General features: G+C 45.2%; 1 protein-coding gene and 1 long non-coding RNA gene across 6 annotated transcripts in view; one reads left to right on the plus strand and one right to left on the minus strand.

The window, feature by feature from the left end:
* LOC127911748 (uncharacterized) overlaps positions 1-1966 on the plus strand; it is a 4163-nt gene extending 2197 nt beyond the window's left edge. For 2 of the 4 annotated variants that reach the window (XR_008079194.1, XR_008079193.1), the window contains exons 3-4: positions 1300-1632; positions 1799-1966. This is a non-coding gene — a long non-coding RNA (uncharacterized LOC127911748). Of the gene's footprint in view, positions 1-1299; positions 1633-1712; positions 1774-1798 lie in introns of those variants that run through there. The other 2 variants (XR_008079196.1, XR_008079195.1) reach the window with 2 other exon arrangements.
* The window catches only part of LOC118378690 (E3 ubiquitin-protein ligase znrf3-like), a 249180-nt gene that overhangs the window by 104757 nt on the left and 126923 nt on the right, over positions 1-17500 (minus strand). The window lies entirely within an intron of this gene.

Genomic DNA, 17500 nt, shown 5'->3' on the forward strand with positions numbered 1-17500 from the left:
CTTACTACCCTCTCCACTACTGTTCCATCGATGTGGATAGGGGGGTGTTCCCTCTGCTGTTTCCTGAAGTCCACAATCATCTCCTTAGTTTTGTTGACGTTGAGTGTGAGGTTATTTTCCTGACACCACACTCCGAGGGCCCTCACCTCCTCCCTGTAGGCCGTCTCGTCGTTGTTGGTAATCAAGCCTACCACTGTTGTGTCGTCCGCAAACTTGATGATTGAGTTGGAGGCGTGCGTGGCCACGCAGTCGTGGGTGAACAGGGAGTACAGGAGAGGGCTCAGAACGCACCCTTGTGGGGCCCCAGTGTTGAGGATCAGCGGGGTGGAGATGTTGTTGCCTACCCACACCACCTGGGGGCGGCCCGTGTTGAATGCCGAGCTGTAGTCGATGAACAGCATTCTCACATAGGTATTCCTCTTGTCCAGATGGGTTAGGGCAGTGTGCAGTGTGGTTGAGATTGCATCGTCTGTGGACCTATTTGGGCGGTAAGCAAATTGGAGTGGGTCTAGGGTGTCAGGTAGGGTGAAGGTGATATGGTCCTTGACTAGTCTCTCAAAGCACTTCATGATGACGGAAGTGAGTGCTACGGAGCGGTAGTCGTTTAGCTCAGTTACCTTCGCTTTCTTGGGAACAGGAACAATGGTGGCCCTCTTGAAGCATGTGGGAACAACAGACTGGGATAGGGATTGATTGAATATGTCCGTAAACACACCGGCCAGCTGGTCTGCACATGCTCTGAGGGCGCGGCTGGGGATGCCGTCTGGACCTGCAGCCTTGCGAGGGTTAACACGTTTAAATATTTTACTCACCTCGGCTGCAGTGAAGGAGAGACCGCATGTTTTCGTTGCAGGCCGTGTCAGTGGCACTGTTTTGTCCTCAAAGCGGGCAAAAAAGTTATTTAGTCTGCCTGGGAGCAAGACATCCTGGTGACGGGGCTGGTTTTCTTCTTGTAGTCCGTGATTGACTGTAGAGACTGTAGACCCTGCCACATACCTCTTGTGCCTGAGCCGTTGAATTGAGATTCTACTTTGTCTCTATACTGACGCTTAGCTTGTTTGATAGCCTTTCAGAGGGAATAGCTGCACTGTTTGTATTCGGTCATGTTACCAGTCACCTTGCCCTGATTAAAAGCAGTGGTTTGCGCTTTCAGTTTCACGCGAATGCTGCCATCAATCCACGGTTTCTGGTTAGGGAATGTTTTAATCGTTGCTATGGGAACGACATCTTCAACGCACGTTCTAATGAATTCGCACACCGAATCGGCGTATTCGTCAATGTATTTATCTGACGCAATAGGTTTTAGGGTTATGGTTATGGTAAGAGTACAGGTTAGGGTTAGGTTTTAGGGTTATGGTTATGGTAAGAGTACAGGTTAGGGTTAGGTTTTAGGGTTATGGTTATGGTAAGAGTACAGGTTAGGGTTAGGTTTTAGGGTTATGGTTATGGTAAGAGTACAGGTTAGGGTTAGGTTTTAGGGTTATGGTTATGGTAAGAGTACAGGTTAGGGTTAGGTTTTAGGGTTATGGTTATGGTAAGAGTACAGGTTAGGGTTAGGTTTTAGGGTTATGGTTATGGTAAGAGTACAGGTTAGGGTTAGGTTTTAGGGTTATGGTTATGGTAAGAGTACAGGTTATGGTTAGGTTTTAGGGTTATGGTTATGGTAAGAGTACAGGTTAGGGTTAGGTTTTAGGGTTATGGTAAGAGTACAGGTTAGGGTTAGGTTTTAGGGTTATGGTTATGGTAAGAGTACAGGTTAGGGTTAGGTTTTAGGGTTATGGTTACGGTAAGAGTACAGGTTAGGGTTAGGTTTTAGGGTTATGGTTATGGTAAGAGTACAGGTTAGGGTTAGGTTTTAGGGTTATGGTTATGGTAAGAGTACAGGTTAGGGTTAGGTTTTAGGGTTACGGTTACGGTAAGAGTACAGGTTAGGGTTTAGGGAAAATAGGGTGTTTAATGGGACTGAATTGTGTCCACCCACAAGTTCAGCTGTACAAGATTGTGTGTGTGTGTGTGTGTGTGTGTGTGTGTGTGTGTGTGTGTGTGTGTGTGTGTGTGTGTGTGTGTGTGTGTGTGTGTGTGTGTGTGTGTGTGTGTGTGTGTGTGTGCTTGCCAGTAGAAAAAAACACGTTTACTCCAATACCATTCTCATCTCGTTCATGTTGACGAAATGGTCGATCACTCTGTCATACAGTATATACGCTTATATTTTTAGTTGTCCTTGGCCTGAACTTCCATCCTCTCAGGCCTCTCAGGGGCACAACAACGTATTCATTAATGGTTGGATCAGAATCACTGTTATAATCATTGTACAGAGAATTAAGTAAAGCAACAAGTCCAAATCCCTATCTAGTTCCATGACTAATTTAGGAAAGGGACAATTTTAGCCAGCTGGAAGAAGAAAACAACACAATGAGATGCAACAAGTTTTTTCTGTCAGTTATGTTGATGTGATGTGAAGCCAAAACCAAGCTGGCTTCCATTGACCCTTTATTCTGGTGTAGAAGGACCATTCATAGTTGAGCTCACTCAGTTTAGCTCAACGCTGATTGGCTATTATTTTCTCTTTTTTTTTTCATCAAGGGAGGCCAAATGCTCGAAGGCTTCCCTCGCATTCAATACTACAGGAGGCAACAATACCATACTCTTTCTGACCATACAGCATCAGATAGGTCACACATACAGAGACAGAGGGGTGCTGTTCTCTAGTGAGATACATTCAACCTCTTGCAAATTGAAGGAAAATTATGAAACATGGAGACGAAAGATAAGTGATTGTATATGTTTTTGTTCTTTTTTTTTTGTCAGTTTTTTAGGGAAACCTGCCTCCCTGTTGACCTGGCTCTCTGCTGGCCTGGCTCTCTGCTGGCCTGCCTCCCTGTTGACCTGGCTCTCTGCTGGCCTGGCTCTCTGCTGGCCTGCCTCCCTGTTGACCTGGCTCTCTGCTGACCTGGCTCTCTGCTGACCTGGCTCTCTGCTGGCCTGGCTCTCTGCTGACCTGGCTCTCTGCTGGCCTGCCTCCCTGTTGACCTGGCTCTCTGTTGACCTGGCTCTCTGTTGACCTGGCTCTCTGTTGACCTGGCTCTCTGCTGGCCTGGCTCTCTGCTGGCCTGCCTCCCTGTTGACCTGGCTCTATGCTGGCCTGGCTCTCTGCTGGCCTGCCTCCCTGTTGACCTGGCTCTCTGCTGGCCTGGCTCTCTGCTGGCCTGCCTCCCTGTTGACCTGGCTCTCTGCTGACCTGGCTCTCTGCTGACCTGGCTCTCTGCTGGCCTGGCTCTCTGCTGACCTGGCTCTCTGCTGGCCTGGCTCTCTGATGGCCTGGCTCTCTGATGACCTGGCTCTCTGCTGGCCTGGCTCTCTGCTGGCCTGCCTCTCTGTTGGCCTGCCTCTCTGCTGGCCTGCCTCTCTGTTGGCCTGCCTCTCTGCTGGCCTGCCTCTCTGCTGGCCTGCCTCTCTGCTGGCCTGGCTCTCTGCCGGCCTGCCTCTCTGCCTGCTGGCCTGGCTCTCTGCTGGCCTGCCTCTCTGCCTGCTGGCCTGGCTCTCTGCCGGCCTGGCTCTCTGCCGGCCTGGCTCTCTGCCGGCCTGCCTCTCTGCCTGTTGGCCTGCCTCTCTGCCGGCCTGGCTCTCTGCCGGCCTGCCTCTCTGCCTGTTGGCCTGCCTCTCTGCCTGTTGGCCTGTCTCTCTGCCTGTTGGCCTGTCTCTCTGCCTGCTGGCCTGCCTCTCTGCCTGCTGGCCTGCCTCTCTGCCTGTTGGCCTGTCTCTCTGCCTGTTGGCCTGCCTCTCTGCCTGCTGGCCTGTCTCTCTGCCTGTTGGCCTGTCTCTCTGCCTGCTGACCTGCCTCTCTGCCTGTTGGCCTGTCTCTCTGCCTGTTGGCCTGCCTCTCTGCCTGCTGGCCTGCCTCTCTGCCTGCTGGCCTGCCTCTCTGCCGACCTGGCTCTCTGCCGACCTGGCTCTCTGCCTGCCTCTCTACCTGTCTCTCTACCTGGCTCTCTGCCGGCCTCCCTTCTTGCCTCCCTCCCTTCCTGCCTGCGTCTGAGGTCTGAAACACTGTTCCATTGTATTGGTCCCCTCCCAGCACACCAGAGTGCCTCCTGTTGTTGATGGGGGCAGCGTTGTTATTTTATTGGCTGGCCTCACCAGCCACCATTACCTCCATCTCTACTGCTGCCACACTGCTACAGAGAGGTTGGGAGGTTGAGGTGGGTTCGGATGAGAGATTTGGTGCAACTGTTTTGGTGATCTAGTGAAGTGGGTCGCCATTTCGGTGCACAAGCCCACAGTCCATAAACAGCAGAGCTCGTCATGTGCTCCAGCAGCTATCCCATCTAGGCCCCACAGCTGGGAAAAGCACTGCCCACCATGACACTTCACTGCTCCATTTTGCTTTGCTCCTCCCTTCCCTTCCCTTCCCATCCTCGCCTCCCTTCCCTTCCCATCCTCACCTCCCTTCCCATCCTCACCTCCCTTCCCTTCCCATCCTCACCTCCCTTCCCTTCCCATCCTCTCCTCCCTTCCCATCCTCTCCTCCCTTCCCATCCTCTCCTCCCTTCCCTTCCCATCCTCCCTTCCCTTCCCTCCCTCCCTCCCATCCTCTCCTCCCTTCCCATCCTCTCCTCCCTTCCCTTCCCATCCTCCCTTCCCTTCCCTCCCTCCCATCCTCTCCTCCCTTCCCATCCTCTACTCCCTTCCCATCCTCTCCTCTCCTCCCTTCCCATCCTCTACTCCCTTCCCATCCTCTCCTCCCTTCCCTTTCCATCCTCTCCTCCCTTCCCATCCTCTCCTCCCTTCCCATCCTCTCCTCTCCTCCCTTCCCATCCTCTACTCCCTTCCCATCCTCTCCTCCCTTCCCATCCTCTCCTCCCTTCCCTTCCCTTCCCATCCTCCCTTCCCTTCCCATCCTCTCCTCCCTTCCCATTCTCTCCTCCATTCCCTTCCCATCCTCTCCTCCATTCCCTTCCCATCCTCTCCTCCATTCCCTTCCCATCCTCTCCTCCCTTCCCATCCTCTCCTCCCTTCCCTTCCCATCCTCCCTTCCCTTCCCATCCTCTCCTCCCTTCCCATTCTCTCCTCCATTCCCTTCCCATCCTCTCCTCCCTTCCCTTCCCATCCTCTCCTCCCTTCCCATCCTCTCCTCTCCTCCCTTCTCATCCTCTCCTCCCTTCCCATCCTCTCCTCTCCTCCCTTCCCTTCCCATCCTCCCTTCCCTTCCCATCCTCTCCTCCCTTCCCATTCTCTCCTCCATTCCCTTCCCATCCTCTCCTCCATTCCCTTCCCATCCTCTCCTCCATTCCCTTCCCATCCTCTCCTCCCTTCCCATCCTCTCCTCCCTTCCCATCCTACCTTCCCTTCCCATCCTCCCTTCCCTTCCCATCCTCTCCTCCTTCCCATTCCCATTCCTTCCTCCATTCCCCCTTCCCATCCTCTCCTCCCTTCCCTTCCCATCCTATCCACTCGTCCCTTCTCATCCTCTCCTCCCTTCCCATCCTCTCCTCCTTTCCCTTCCCATCCTCCATTCCCTTCCCATCCTCTCCTCCCTTCCCTTCCCATCCTCTCCTCTCCTCCCTTCCCTTCCCATCCTCTCCTCCCTTCCCATCCTCTCCTCTCCTCCCTTCTCATCCTCTCCTCCCTTCCCATCCTCTCCTCTCCTCCCTTCCCTTCCCATCCTCTCCTCCCTTCCCATCCTCTCCTCCCTTCCTCTCCACCCTTCCCATCCTCTCCTCCCTTCTCATCCTCTCCTCCCTTCCCTTATCATCCTCTCCTCTCCTCCCTTCCCTTCCCATCTCCCCATCCTCTCCACACCTGTCTTACCCCCCTTCTCATCCTCTCCTGTCCTCTCCTCTCCCTCTTTCTCCCTACTACTCCTCTCCCCTCATCCTCCTCTCCCTTTAACCCCCGTTTCCCTCCCCTCTTCTCTCAGGTATCTCTAGTTCTACCCTGCCCGCCCCGAGGGGAGGCAGTCTTTCACATGGGTATCCCCTTACACAGCCAACACTCTCCATGCTCCTGTTACAGCCAAAAGACAAAATTGTAAACAACTGGCTTGTATTCACTAGGCACCAAACAGCAGAAAAGTGACTCAAACAGGGAGGGACCAGCTGAACATGCCCAATGAGAAAGGCCATTTTTTGTATTTCGTTGCTAAACATTTTTATGATGGTGTGCACTAATGAATACAACCCTGATATTTGGTTTGGTATTGAAATCGCCACAGGATGATTTTTCAATACCGACAAAGTAGAGTCGCAATTCAACGGCTCAGACATGAGAGGTATGTTGCAGGGACTACAGTCAATCACGGACTACAAAAGGAAAACCAGCCCCGTCGCAGACCAGGATGTCTTGCTCCCAGACAGACTAAACAACTTCTTTGCTCGCTTTGAGGACAATACAGTGCCACCGTCACGGCCCGCTACCAAAACCTGCAGGCTCTCCTTCACTGCAGCCAACGTGAGTAAAACATTTAAACGTGTTAACCCTCGCAAGGCCCAGACGGCATCCCCAGCCACGTCCTCAGAGCATGCGCAGACCAGCTTTCTTGTGTGTTTCCCACATGCTTCAAGAGGGCCACCATTGTTCCTGTTCCCCAGAAAGCTAAGGTAACTAAGCTAAACGAATATCGCCCCGTAGCACTCACTTCCGTCATCATGACGTGCTTTGAGAGACTAGTTGAGGACTATATCACCTCCACCCTACCTGACATCCTTACCGCTCCAATAGGTCCACAGATGACAAAATCGCACTGCCCTAACCCATCTGGACAAGATGAATACCTATGTACGAAAGCTGTTCATCGACTACAGCTCAGCATTTAACACCATAGCACACTCCAAACTCGACATTAAGCTTGAGACCTTGGGTCTCGAATAGAGGACGACCGATTCATCGGAATCGCCGATTAATTAGGGCCGATTTCAAGTTTTCATAACAATCAGTAATCTGCATTTTTGGACACCAATTTTGGCCGATTACATTGCACTCCACAAGGAGACTGCGTGGCAGGCTGTTATGCTGTTATGCGAGTGCAGCAAGGAGCCAAGGTAAGGTGCTCGTTAGCATTAAACTTATCTTGTAAAAAATTATCAATCTTAACATAATCACTAGTTAACTACACATGGTTGATGATATTACTAGTTTATCTAGCTTGTCATGTGTTGCATATAATCGATGTGGTGCCTGTTAATTTATCATTGAATCACAGCCTACTTTCCCAAACGGGTGATTTAACAAGCGCGTTCGTGAAAAAAAGCACTGTCATTGCACCAATGTACCTAATCATAAACATCAACGCCTTTCTTAAAATCAATACACAAGTATATATTTTTAAAGCTGCATATTTAGTTAATATTGCCTGCTAACATTAATTTACTTTAACTAGGGAAATTGTGTCACTTCTCTTGTGTTCTGTGCAACAGAGTCAGGGTATATGCAGCAGTTTGAGCTGCCTGGCTCATTGCGAACTGTGTGAAGACCATTTCTTCCTAACACAGACAGCCAACTTCGCCAAACGGGGGATTAATTAAAACCTGTTAAGCCTACCCCCTACTTTTTCGAACATTCTGTTAAAAATCGCGCAACATTTCAGCGTCCTGCTACTCATGCCAGGAATATAGTATATGCATATGATTAGTATGTGTGGATAGAAAACACTCTGACGTTTCTAAAACTGGTTAAATCACGGCTGTGACTATAACATAACGTGTGTTTCATCGAAAAGCGGAAGAAGAACTGATCACCAAAATCTGGAAAATATATCAATGCGCCACTTGCATGTATTGTCTATTGGAAAGCAAATTACATGGGGCTGAGATTGCAAGTCCTACAGCTTCCACAGGATGTCGCCAGTCTTGTCAATTGCCTGGGCTTTGTTTCTTGGTCAAACGAGTAAGAGAGAGCCCATTCCTTCCGGTCTCTGACAGGATGTTTTGGATGAGAAATTTCCGACCATGATTTGAAGACGTGGAGCTATTGAATACACATCGCCCCGTGATCAATTTGATAGATTATTAACGTTTACTAATACGTAAAGTTGGATTACAAAAGTATTTCGAAGTGTTTTGTGAAAGTTTATCGTCAACTTTTTTAATTTAAAAAAATGACGTTGCGTTTTAAAACGCTGTTTTTTCCTTGCTCACACAGTCTTCATAGATCGATATCTAGGCTATATATGGACCGATTTAATCGAAAAAAAAGACCCAATAGTGATGTTTATGGGACATCTAGGAGTGCCAACAAAGAAGATCGTCAAAGGTAATGAATGTTTTATATTTTATTTCTGCGTTTTTGTGTAGCGCCGGCTATGCTAATTATTTTGTTTACGTCCCCTTCAGGTATTTCGGGGTGTTGCATGCTATCAGATAATAGCTTCTCATGCTTTCGCCGAAAATGATTTTAAAAATCTGACTTGTTGGCTGGATTTACAACAAGTGTAGCTTTAATTCAGTACCCTGCATGTGTGTTTTAATGAACGTTTGAGTTTTAACGAGTGCTATTAGCATTTAGCGTAGCGCATTTGCATTTCCAGATGGCCTGCATGTCGGGTGGACGTAAGAGGTTAACAAAAGCACATTTGCAAAAAAAGCACAATCGTTGCACAAATGTACCTAACTATAATCATCAATGCCTTTCTTAAAATCAATACACAGAAGTATATATTTTTAAACCTGCATATTTAGTTAAAAGAAATTAATGTTTGCAGGCAATATTAACCAGGTGAAATTGTGTCACTTCTCTTGCGTTCATTGTACGCAGAGTCAGGGTATATGCAACAGTTTGGGTCGCCTGGCTCATTGCGAACTAATTTGCCAGAATTTTACGTAATTATGACATAACATTGAAGGTTGTGCAATGTAACAGGAATATTTAGACTTATGGATGCCACCTGTTAGATAAAATACAGAACGGTTCCGTATTTCACTGAAAGACTAAGCGTTTTGTTTTCGAAATCATAGTTTCCGGATTCGACCATATTAATGACCAAAGGCTCGTATTTCTGTGGGTTATTATGTTATAATTAAGTCTATGATTTGATAGAGCAGTCTGACTGAGCGGTGGTAGGCAGCAGCAGCCTCGTAAGCATTCATTCAAACAGCACTTTCGTGCATTTGCCAGCAGCTCTTCGCTGTGCTATAAGCATTGCGCGGTTATGACTTCAAGCCTATCAACTCCCGAGATTAGGCTGGCAATACTAAAGTACCTATTAGAACATCCAATAGTCAAAGGTATATGAAATACAAATGGTATAGAGAGAAATAGACCTATAATAACTACTACCTAAAACTTCTTACCTGGGAATATTGAAGACTCATGTTAAAAGGAACCAACAGCCTTCATATGTTCTCATGTTCTGAGCAAGGAACTTAAACGTTAGCTTTTTTACATGGCACATATTGCACTTTTACTTTCTTATCCAACACTTTGTTTTTGCATTATTTAAACAAAATTGAACATGTTTCATTATTTATTAGAGACTAAATTAATGTTATTGATGTATTATATTAAGTTAAAATAAGTGTTCATTCAGTATTGTTGTAATTGTCATTATTACAAATATATATGTAAAAATCGGCCGATTAATTGGAATCAGCCTTTTTTGGTCGTGCAATAATTGGTATCGGTATTGGTGTTGAAAAATCATAATCAGTCGACCTCTAGTCTCGACCCCGCCCTGTGCAACTGGGTCCTGGACTTCCCGACGGGACACCCCCAGGTGGTGAGGGTAGGAAACAACATCTCTACCCCGCTGACACTCAACACTGGGGCCCCACAAGGGTGTGTTCTCAGCCCTCTCCTGTACTCCCTGTTCACCCACGACTGCGTGGCCATGTACGCCTCCAACTCAATCATCAAGTTTGCAGACGACACTACAGTGGTAGGCTTGATTACCAACAACGACGAGACGGCCTACAGGGAGGAGGTGAGATGATCGTGGACTTCAGGAAACAGCAGTGGGAGCACCCCCCTATCCACATCGACGGGACAGTAGTGGAGAAGGTGAAAAGTTTTAAGTTCCTCGGCGTACACATCACGGACAAACTGAAATGGTCCACCCACACAGACAGTGTGGTGAAGAAGGTGCAGCAGCTCCTCTTCAAACTCAGGAGGCTGAAGAAATTTGGCTTGTCACCAAAAACACTCACAAACTTTTACAGATGCACAATCGAGAGCATCCTGTTGGGCTGTATCACCGCCCACAACCATAAGGCTCTCCAGAGAGTAGTGAGGTCTGCACAATGCATCACCGGGGGCAAACTACCTGCCCTCCAGGACCTACACCACCCGATGTCAGAGGAAGGCCAAAAAAGATCATCAAGGACAACAACCACCCGAGCCACTGCCTGTTTGTTCACCCCGCTATCATCCAGAAAGCGAGGTCAGTACAGGTGCATCAAAGCTGGGACCGAGAGCCTGAAAAACAGCTTATATCTCGAGGCCATCAGACTGTTAAACAGCCATCACTAACATTGAGAGGCTGCTGCCAACATACTGACTCTAGCCACTTTAATAATCTCTTGCCACTTTAATAATTCAAAATTCGACGTAATAAATGTATCACTAGACACTTTAAACAATGCCACTTTATATTATGTTTATGTACATCTATAACATCTAACTAACCATGTGTACATACATCTGCTACACTATGTGACTCATCTCATATGTATATACTGTACTCTCTGCTACCATCTACTGACCATCTTGCCTATGTGACCATTAACATCTGCTAACCATGTGTATGTGACCAAACATCTGCTCATCCATATACATTTTTATGTACATATTCTTTTACACTTTTACACTTTTAACACGTGTGTGTATTAGGTAGTTGTTGTGAAATTGTTAGTGATTACTTGTTATGATATTACTGCATGGTATGGAACTCTGCTAGAAGACCATTAACATCTGACAAGTGACCATTTCGCTAAACTTGCATTAACATCATCTGCTAACCATGTGTATGTGACCATTAACATCTGCTAACCATGTGTATGTGACCATTAACATCTGCTAACCATGTGTCTGTGACCATTAACATCTGCTAACCATGTGTATGTGACCATTAACATCTGCTAACCGTGTGTATGTGACCATTAACATCTGCTAACCATGTGTATGTGACCAATAACATCTGCTAACCATGTGTATGTGATCAATAACATCTGCTAACCATGTGTATGTGACCATTAACATCTGCTAACCATGTGTATGTGACTATTTACATAATATAATAATAATAATAATATATGCCATTTAGCAGATGCTTTTATCTGCAAACCATGTGTATGTGATTACATCTCAACCATGTGTGTGACCATACATCTAACCATGTGTATGTGATCAATAACATCTGCTAACCATGTGTCCAATAACATCTGCTAACCATGTGTATGTGATCAATAACATCTGAACCATGTGTATGTGACAATAACATCTGCTAACCATGTGTATGTGACAATAACATCTGCTAACCATGTGTATGTGACCATTTACATCTGCTAACCATGTGTATGTGATCAATAACATCTGCTCTACCAACTGAGCTACAGAAGGATCTGCTAACCATGTGTATGTGATCAATAACATCTGCTAACCGTGTGTGACCATTAACACTTGCTAACCATGTGTATGTGACAAATAACATTTGATTGATTGATTTATTTATTTTTATAAATGTGAATATTTGCAGCTACTATTTAAGTAAATACCTGAAGTCAACTTGTGAAATACAGAGATAAAGAAGAGTGCGTTTTTCACTTCACCTGTCACAATTGTTCCTTATGAAGCTTACCGGTAGTCCCCAGTCACATGGTGTTTGTTTACAAGAGACAGGAGCCTTGTGAGTCACTGTTGTGCAGCCAAGTGATCTAGGTGATTTAGTTACAGTATGGAACAGTATGGAATTCACAACTAAATGGTGGATATCACCCAAGGTGGATATCACCCATGCCTAACACACTGTCAATCAATAAATACAATGAAAGGATGATCATGTTGTTGTTTGAATCCCAGACTGTAGTTTTAACAGATGGATTATGGATGCAAGACTATTCTTGTTGGTTTTGTTTGTTTGTTTGCCTCAAGCGCTTTAAAAAAATAGTACTACTATTATGGGAGAAGATGATATATTTTTCTGAAGTGAAATACAGTGAAATACTAATGTTCAAATAATATTCAAGTCACGTGGTTGAGAGAGTTTTACTTTTCTCCCCCAAGACTGCCTTCCTTCTGACTTTCAAATCAAATATTTAACCACAACAAGATAATAAACCACATTATCGATTCAGTTCAAATGTGAGAAGATGACAGAGAAGGGGGACAAACCTGCTTCCCACTATCCCCAAAATGCTACTGCCGGCCCCTTATCCCACTCTCTCTCCCCGTGTAGGAGTGAGCTGATTTGGGTTTTTAATAGGATCAAAACAGGGCCTACTTCCATGACTACCTCTCGTCCTCCTCTCTCAAAGGACATCTAAATGCAAGTCACACCATCCATAGCATTCTTCTCTGTCAGTGGCACAATTCACTCCTCCTTTGATCATACAATACTACTTCAGACCCCCCACCCTCTACCCCTCAGACCCCCCTTTTAACTTCTCTTTTTAAATAAAACTTTCATAGCTGTCTATTTACCACCACAAACTGATGCTGGCACTAAGACCGCACTCAACGAGCTGGCACTCCTAGTGGCCGGTTATTGTAATGCAGGAAAATGGAAATCTGTCTTACCTCATTTCTACCAGCATGTCACATGCCCAATTAGAGGCAAAAAAAAACTCTAGATCCCCTTCACTCTACACACAGAGACACATACAACACTCTAGATCACTTTTAGGCCACACACAGAGACACATACAAAACTCTAGAACACCTTTACTATAAAAACAAATAAGTGCATTGACGACATCGTCCCCACAGTGACCGTACGTACATATCCCAACCAGAAGTCATGGATTACAGACAACATTCGCATTGAGCTAAAGGGACACCCCCAGGTGGTGAATGTAGGCAACAACACATCCGCCACGCTGACCCTCAACAAGAGGGCCCCAAAGGGGTGTGTGTCTAGTCCTGTACTCCCTGTTTACCCACGACTGAGGGAATAACGCACACGTCTCCAACACCATCATTAAGTTTTTCCTGCGACACAATTTTAGAGAAATACATTTTTGGTGTGTATGGAACATTTCTGGGATCATTTATCTCAGCTCATGAAACATGGGACCAACACTTTAAATGTTGCATCATTTTTTGTTGTTTAGTGTAGTACAGTGAGGGGGAAAAAGTATTTGATTCCCTGCTGATTTTGTACGTTTGCCCACTGACAAAGAAATGATCGGTCTATAATTTTAATGGTAGGTTTATTTGAACAGTGAGAGACAGAATAACAACAAAAGAATCCAGAAAAACGCATGTCAAAAATGTTTTAAATTGATTTGATTTTAATGAGGGAAATAAGTATTTGACCCCCTCTCAATCAGAAAGATTTCTGGCTCCCAGGTGTCTTTTATACAGGTAACGAGCTGAGATTAGGTGCACACTCTTAACCTCTTGAACCTCTGGGGGCAGTATTTCATTTTTGGATGAAAAACGTTCCCATTTTAAACAATATATTTTGTCATGAAAAGATGCTCGACTATGCATATAATTGACAGCTTTGGAAAGAAAACACTCTGACCTTTCCAGAACTGCAAAGATATTGTCTGTGAGTGCCATAGAACTAATGCTACAGGCGAAACCAAGATGAAATTTCATACAGGAAGTGAGCCAGATTTTTGAGGCGCTGTGTTCCAATGTCTCCTTATATGGCTGTAAATGCGCAAGGAATGAGCCTACACTTTCTGTCGTTTCCCCAAGGTGTTTGCAGCATTGTGACGTATTTGTAGGCATATCATTGGAAAATTGACCATAAGAGACTACATTTACCAGGTGTCCGCTCGGTGTCCTCCGTCGAAACTATTGCGTTATCTCCAGGTGCGTGCATGTTTTCATTTTGAACAGAGGAGAAACCAAACTGCCACGAGTGACTTATCATCGAATAGATATGTGAAAAACACCTTGAGGATTGATTCTAAACAACGTTTGCCATGTTTCTGTCGATATTATGGAGTTAATTTGGAAAAAAGGTTTGCGTTTTAATGACTGAATTTTCTGGTTTTTTTCTTAGCCAAACGTGATGAACAAAACGGAGCGATTTCTCCTACACAAATAATCTTTTTGGAAAAACTGAACATTTGCTATCTAACTGAGAGTCTCCTCATTGAAAACATCCGAAGTTCTTCAAAGGTAAATTATTTTATTTGAATGCTTTTCTTGTTTTTGTGAAAATGTTGCCTGCTGAATGCTAGGCTTAATGCTATGCTAGCTATCAATACTCTTACACAAATGCTATGGTTGAAAAGCATTTTTTGAAAATCTGAGATGACAGTGTTGTTAACAAAAGGCTAAGCTTGTGAGCCAATATATTTATTTCATTTCATTTGCGATTTTCATGAATAGTTAACGTTGCGTTATGGTAATGAGCTTGAGGCTATAATTACGCTCCCGGATACGGGGAGTGCTCCTAATCTCAGTTTGTTACCTGTATTTTTTATTTTATTTATTTTATTTTACCTTTATTTAACCAGGCAAGTCAGTTAAGAACATATTCTTATTTTCAATGATGGCCTAGGAACAGTGGGTTAACTGCCTGTTCAGGGGCAGAACGACAGATTTGTACCTTGTCAGCTCAGGGGTTTGAACTCGCAACCTTACGGTTACTAGTCCAACGCTCTAACCACTAGGCTACGCTGCCGCCCCGGCAGCGCAGACACCTGTCCACAGAAGCAATCAATCAATCAGATTCCGAACTCTCCACCATGGCCAAGACCAAAGAGCTCTCCAAGGATGTCAGGGACAAGATTGTAGAGCTACACAAGGCTGGAATGGGCTACAAGACCATCGCCAAGCAGCTTGGTGAGAAGGTGACAACAGTTGGTGCGATTATTCGCAAATGGAAGAAACACAAAAGCACTGTCAATCTCCCTCGGCCTGGGGCCCCATGCAAGATCTCACCTCGTGGAGTTGCAATGATCATGAGAACGGTGAGGAATCAGCCCAGAACTACACGGGAGGATCTTGGCAATGATCTCAAGGCAGCTGGGACCATAGTCACCAAGAAAACAATTGGTAACACACTACGCCGTGAAGGACTGAAATCCTGCAGTGCCCGCAAGGTCCCCCTGTTCAAGAAAGCACACATACATGCCTGTCTGAAGTTTGCCAATGAACATCTGAATGATTCAGAGGACAACTGGGTGAAAGTGTTGTGGTCAGATGAGACCAAAATGGAGCTCTTTGGCATCAACTCAACTCGCCATGTTTGGAGGAGGAGGAATGCTGCCTATGACCCCAAGAACAACATCCCCACCGTCGAACATGGGGGTGGAAACATTATGCTTGGGGGGTGTTTTTCTGCTAAGGGGACAGGACAACTTCACCGCATCAAAGGGACGATGGACGCCCATGTACCGTCAAATCTTGGGTGAGATCCTCCTTCCCTCAGCCAGGGCATTGAAAATGGGTCGTGGATGGGTATTCCAGCATGACAATGACCCAAAACACACGGCCAAGGCAACAAAGGAGTGGCTCAAGAAGAAGCACATTAAGGTCCTGGAGTGGCCTAGCCAGTCTCCAGACCTTAATCCCATAGAAAATCTGTGGAGGGAGCTGAAGGTTTGAGTTGCCAAACGTCAGCCTCGAAACCTTAATGACTTGGAGAAGATCTGCAAAGAGGAGTGGGACAAAATCCCTCCTGAGATGTGTGCAAACCTGGTGGCCAACTACAAGAAATGTCTGACCTCTGTGATTGCCAACAAGGGTTTTGCCAACAAGTACTAAATCATGTTTTGCAGAGGGGTCAAATACCTTTTCCCTCATTAAAATGCCAATCACTTTATAACATTTTTGACATGCGTTTTTCTGGATTTTTTTTGTTGTTTTTCTGTCTCTCACTGTTCAAATAAACCTACCATTAAAATTATAGACTGATCATTTCTTTGTCAGTGGGCAAACATACAAAATCAGCAGGGGGTGAAATACTTTTTTCCCTCACTGTAAAAAACTAGTTTAAAAACTAGGTCATATTCCTTCCTCCATTGGGTCTAGGTAGAAATGGCACCATATTCCCTTTCTAGTGCACTCCTCTTAACCTGGGCACAAATAGTTCCATCACAAATATATATATTTTATTTTTACAAATAGACCCATCACAAAATAGTGCCATCACAAAATAGTGGCATCACAAAATAGTGGCATCACAAATAGACCCATCACAAAATAGTGCCATCACAAATAGTGGCATCACAAATAAACCCATCACAAAATAGTGCCATCACAAATAGTGGCATCACAAATAGACCCATCACAAAATAGTGGCATCACAAATAGTGGCATCACAAATAGACCCATCACAAAATAGACCCATCACAAAATAGACCCATCACAAAATAGTGGCATCACAAATAGAGCCATCACAAAATAGACCCATCACAAAATAGTGGCATCACAAAATAGACCCATCACAAAATAGTGCCATCACAAATAGTGGCATCACAAATAGTGGCATCACAAATAGACCCATCACAAAATAGTGGCATCACAAATAGTGGCATTACAAATAAACCCATCACAAAATAGACCCATCACAAAATAGACCCATCACAAAATAGACCCATCACAAAATAGTGGCATCACAAATAGAGCCATCACAAAATAGACCCATCACAAAATAGTGGCATCACAAAATAGACCCATCACAAAATAGTGCCATCACAAATAGTGGCATCACAAATAGTGGCATCACAAATAGACCCATCACAAAATAGTGGCATCACAAATAGTGGCATTACAAATAAACCCATCACAAAATAGACCCATCACAAAATAGTGGCATCACAAATAGTGGCATCGCAAATAGACCCATCACAAAATAGACCCATCACAAAATAGTGGCATCACAAAAAGACCCATCACAAAATAGTGCCATCACAAAATAGTGGCATCACAAATAGACCCATCACAAAATAGACCCATCACAAAATAGTGGCATCACAAATAGACCCATCACAAAATAGTGCCATCACAAAATAGTGGCATCACAAATAGACCCATCACAAAATAGTGCCATCACAAATAGTGGCATCGCAAATAGACCCATCACAAAATAGTGCCATCACAAATAGTGGCATCGCAAATAGACCCATCACAAAATAGTGCCATCACAAATAGTGGCATCACAAATAGACCCATCACAAAATAGTGCCATCACAAATAGTGGCATCGCAAATAGACCCATCACAAAATAGTGCCATCACAAATAGTGGCATCGCAAATAGACCCATCACAAATAGTGCCATCACAAATAGTGCCATCACAAATAGACCCATCACAAATAGTGCCATCACAAATAGTGCCATCACAAATAGACCCATCACAAATAGTGCCATCACAAATAGTGCCATCACAA

The sequence above is a fragment of the Oncorhynchus keta genome, chromosome 25 (genome assembly GCF_023373465.1).
Source record: "Oncorhynchus keta strain PuntledgeMale-10-30-2019 chromosome 25, Oket_V2, whole genome shotgun sequence".
NCBI classification, from domain to species: Eukaryota; Metazoa; Chordata; class Actinopteri; order Salmoniformes; family Salmonidae; genus Oncorhynchus; species Oncorhynchus keta.